At 52.2% G+C, this 4,910-nt stretch overlaps 1 pseudogene; it reads right to left on the bottom strand.

Annotated features, from left to right (window-relative positions):
* Positions 1–794: 794 nt before the first annotated feature.
* LOC123154921 (G-type lectin S-receptor-like serine/threonine-protein kinase At2g19130) lies at positions 795–4,574 on the bottom strand (annotated as a pseudogene).
* Positions 4,575–4,910: the final 336 nt, after the last annotated feature.

The following is a 4,910-nucleotide window of genomic DNA, read 5'->3' as shown; positions in this document are numbered from 1 at the left end:
ATTCTTCCCAGGGGTGATCAATCAATGTTGCTACAATGTTGCCTCCAGCTCCTGGACCGGCGAAGAGGCAAGCTGCTCAGGATCGACTGGGTTGGGAATTGAGAGCGTGCATGAAGAAGACCCGGGGCAGAGTGACGAAGGCTCACTCAGGCTGATTTGAGGAAAAGGGGGGCTGGTGGTCACTCTATTCTCTGTGAAACTTTCTATTTTGGTTTGGCTGATGGTTTTGTTGTTTGCCCTGCGTGGCATTAGACGCTCTCGTTGGCAGTTGGATAATACGGTTCAGTTTAGCGCGTTTAGGCCGCAGCTTTGCATTGCTATGTTCTCCGGTCTAACATTTTGGGTAGACCCGATCGCTTGTAACAGTCATGGAAACTTGCGTTGCCCCGTTTTCCTAATAAAAATGAGGTGGGGGGAAACCCCTTTTGATCAAAAAAGACTATACTGTCTCGCTTAAGTAACGGTTGGGGTGTAAACAAACTTTGATTTGTACGATATTTGAATCGTAGCCTCACTAGATAATTTCGAGACCATACAAATCATCCTGGTGGGAAACATAGTATTAGAACAATTTTTCATGTCACCGGTGGCGGTTCTCAAAATTCTTGAATGGCACGATAATTCTCTGTATCACCATCGACGTTCCCAAAGTGTCCACAAGTCTTTGTGGCGACGAAACCAGTAATTTCAGTCGGCACATATGACGTGTACGCTCGTACAATTGTCCTCTTCTAAAATCGATTCACTCACTCATCAAAAGATTTGGGCGGCCGCGGCGTGTAAATTATGTGACCTCATGTGACGATGTGCTGTAGCACTCGTGGCACCGGTGGCGCGTGGACATGGACCATGCCCTCCAACACCTGCACGACCTGCGCCATGGTCGGCCGCGACGCCTCCTCGTCCTGGATGCACCAGCACGCCACCCTGCACGCCCGCTCCAGCTCCTCAGGACTCACCTGGCCATGCAGCCGCGGGTCAGCCACGACGTCCACCTCCCCTTCAACAATCTTTCCGGTTGCCCACACCGGGAAGAAGGTCCACAAATCACTATTCCCGCTCTCTGCCGCCTCCACCTCACTGGACCCCTCAGAGTTTCGTCGTCCAGAGAGAGATGAGCTCGAAGAGCACCATCCCAAAACTGTAGACATCCGCCTTGGCACTGATAGGCTGCCCGGAGATCCATTCTGGCGCCAGGTACCCGATGGTGCCCCGCATCGTGGTCAACGCGCGACTGAAGTCCCTCCTAACCAGCTGTGCCATCCCAAAATCGGCGATTCTCGGGGACATATCCTCATCCAGCAGGATGTTCTCGGGCTTGATGTCACAGTGTATGATGCACTCATGGCAGCCAAGGTGCAGGTAGGCCAGCCCTCTCGCCACGCCGACCATGATGTAGTACCGATCATGCCAGCTCAGGCACGCACCATCGCGAAAGAGGAGGCCGTTGAGGGAGCCTCTTGGCATGTACTCGTAGACGAGCATCTTCTCCTCCCCGGACGAGCAAAAGCCGAGGAGCCGGACGAGGTTCACGTGCTGGATGCAGCCCAGCGTGCTCACCTCCGTCCGAAACTGCTTGTCGCCTTGTCCAAGGCTTTCCAGCTTCTTGACCGCCACCAGGACATGGGTCCTGTTGTCTCCCTTTTGCTGCTCCAGGACACCGCGGTACACCGAGCCGAAGCCGCCGCCACCCAGTCGCTCTGAGAAGTTCTTCGTGGCAGCACGAAGGTCACCGTAACTATACACGGCCAATGAGCAACCATTCCCGTTTGTCGTACTAGCGAGTCTCCTCGTACGAGCAAGAAGAATCCTCCAGGCTAGTATGGCCGTCGCGCCCAATGCTGCAACACTGGCCAATGGGATGGCAAGAACAAGACATAATGTTCTCCTCCATTTCTTCCTCTCTGCGCCATGCAGATCTTACAATCCTGTTTCTGAAAGCCGGAGATAGAGGTCTGACCCAGAGACGCCGGAGTCCATGTAGAGTTGCTGAAGATTGCGAGCTCCCCGTGCCAGAGGGCACACCCCCTGGCCGAGAAGGCGTAGGCCTGGCAAGAGCAGTTCTTTTGGCAAGTGGACTTGCACTCTGCTTTGCTCTGGGCGGCAGCCACTGCGAGCGAGTCTTCGGGGAGCTTCACTTCCGGCAGCGCTAGGAACCCGTCTGTCGTCGAACCGTTGCGCGCACACGTGAGCGGTATGCTCCGGTGGCAGCCACCACTCCAGTCGCTGAGAGACCAGTTCCCCCCAGCCACCGGAGCAAACCCGGAGGGGCACCGGCATGGCGGCTGTCTCCTCGGGTCGCAGATGCCGAACGTGCCACAAAGCGCGTACACGTCGCACTGCACGGTGGGTGCCGTCCAGAAGAGTTGCCAACTCTGGCTCGCGGACACCCAGATGTACAGCTTTGCTTGGCCGGTGAGATCGAGCACCGTGCGTGTGATGGTCGCGTTGTTGTAGAGTACGTTGGTGACGCGCCGATATGCCGGCGTATCGACATACGTCTGGTTGAAGAGGTCGTTTCTCGTCGCCTCCGGTGTGGCCGCAAAGATGCGGCCGGTCCAGACGCCGGTGTGCCAGTACATACGGGACCGGTTCCACATGAAGAGGAAATCGTTGGTGCCACTGGGGTCCACCGTGTCGGTGAACATCCCCGGCGCGGGGTCTTGGGCGTTCCGCCACGATGTCAGCGCCTGGTACTCGCCGGTGAGCTTGTTCTCACCGAGCCATGCCCCCGAGATGTGCGTGTCCGTGGGGTGGTCGAAGCTCTGCCACATCACGTTGGAGGAGTTGCCGCCGTCCACAAGGACCAGGCAGGCCCGGCCCTAAGGGGGGGCAGGGGGGGCGGCCGCCCCGGGCCCCCAACGTCCAGGGGCCCCTCCCCAAGTGTGCAGTAGCCTGCCTACAGGTTAGTAAGAAACTATGGGCCGTGACCCAGGCAAGTAACCAAGCATGGGACGCAGTCAATGGCAAACATAGCGATTCTTTCTTTCCTTGACGAAGCAATCCCAGATCCTACGCCGTTCTTTTCGCGATAATAAATACGGTAAAAACGTCATGTTCCTTTTCTAGTAATGTCATTCCTAATTCTGATCGCTAATTCGCCGTCTCGTTGGTGCCGATTTTTGTTTCTGGGGCCAGTTCAGTACTCAACACGCGAAGCCGCTTTGCTCTCTCGCCTTCAAGCACAGAACATGCAGATACAAACATGGTTGATTTGCCGATTCGCCGATTGCTACAGCCAGATGCTCTTCGCTCAAGGCCCTACAACCAAAGCCGATTGGATCCATCCAAGGTAGTACGCTATATTATTACTGTTCCCCAATCTCTACTTCCTATATGTTTAGTACTTTCTATTACGTAATTTATCCTTCGGATATATGGTGCATAGCTGGCACCAATCAACCTTTGATTCCATTAGTGTGTGGATGACTTGATACAGTCAGAGATGTGCTCTTGATAAAATTTTCAAGAGTAATACTGGTGCTTCATTGAACTCAGATGGTGAATTACGATAGTTGTTGTGGAGGAAGAGGAACAAATTGATGGGAATGCTGAATGAGAACAAGAGGAAATGTTAACATCAATACCGGTGATAAAAATGTAAGTTCTTATGGGATTACAAACAGGTGCACATACACAATCAGCTAGTGTTGATGCACATCCAGTTTTGCGGTTTTTTAACTAAAAATTATGAAATTCGCTTTCTCAGATGGTGCAATGTATACTATTGTGTTTTTCTAGCACACGAGGGAAGTCAATTTTTATCCTAATGCTTCTATAATCTATAGCTTATCATCTTATTTACAGTAAAGTTAAAATTATTGAAGAACTATTTGAGATCAACGATGACTCAAGAGATTTTTAATGGTTTGCTAACATTATGCATCAGCACGAATTTACTGGAAGAGATTGATGTCGACCCCTTCATAAGTGACTTTGCATTGAAGACTGTCATAATTTTTAAAAGGTAACATGTATAATTATTTTATATATTAGCAATATATATATATGTGTTATATGTATATTGTTTGGATGCATTTAAGCGTTTATTCGTAAAATTTCATATGCATACATAGTCATTATTATTAGAATATTGTTTATACTAAGGGCCCGAGTTTTAGTTTCGCCCCGGGCCCCCAAAATCTCAGGACCGGCCCTGGGACCAGGTTGCCGTTGTCGCGGATTTCTGCTGTGTTAGAGCGCGACGACGACGACAGGTTCGAAGACCACACGACCACCGGCGAGGCGGAGGCGTTGGTGGGACCAACGAGCTCGAGGTTGCCGTCATCAGGGGACACACGGAGCTCGGCAGAGACGACAGTAGACAAGGGAGTCACGCGGTTGGCGACCCACACGACGGTCTGGACGGGGATGTTCTTGTACCAGATTCCGAGGTAGAGCCTGCCGTCGGAGCTGCCAGCGGGGCTGAACAGGCCGAGCTCGAACTTGCCCTGTGCCGAGACCAGCGTGTCGTTGCCCCGCAGCGGACGCCGCGCCGAGAGTGTCGCCGCTGCGCCCGGTGCAGGGGCGAAGCACAAGGCAAGGGCTATGAAAGTGGCAGTGACCAGTGACATGATGAAGCCCATCAGTTCGCCGGTGAATTCTCAGGAAGAAATATGATCTCTCGCGGTGATCCCCGGCATATTAATAACCTATGACCATGAGTTCTACTACTTTTCGTGCGTTCTAGATTTACAGACCAGTAGTATTTTGATTGCATGGCTGGTGTGGCCTTGAATTGGTCCACCGCTAGAGCGGCGACAGTGTGCTGCTGAGTCCTCCACATACTACATCTACTGATTTGTGGATGGGACTGGCTAGGCCCAAGTCGCCTGAAAAATTAATTGGGACAAGTCGATTTTCTACGAGAATTGACTTGCACCAATTTGGTTCAGTTGATTTTATATGAG

This window comes from Triticum aestivum, chromosome 7A, assembly GCF_018294505.1.
Source record: "Triticum aestivum cultivar Chinese Spring chromosome 7A, IWGSC CS RefSeq v2.1, whole genome shotgun sequence".
In the NCBI taxonomy this organism is placed as follows: Eukaryota; Viridiplantae; Streptophyta; class Magnoliopsida; order Poales; family Poaceae; genus Triticum; species Triticum aestivum.
Note: the sequence above shows the minus strand (reverse complement) of the source record. Positions and strands in the feature narration are given on the sequence as shown.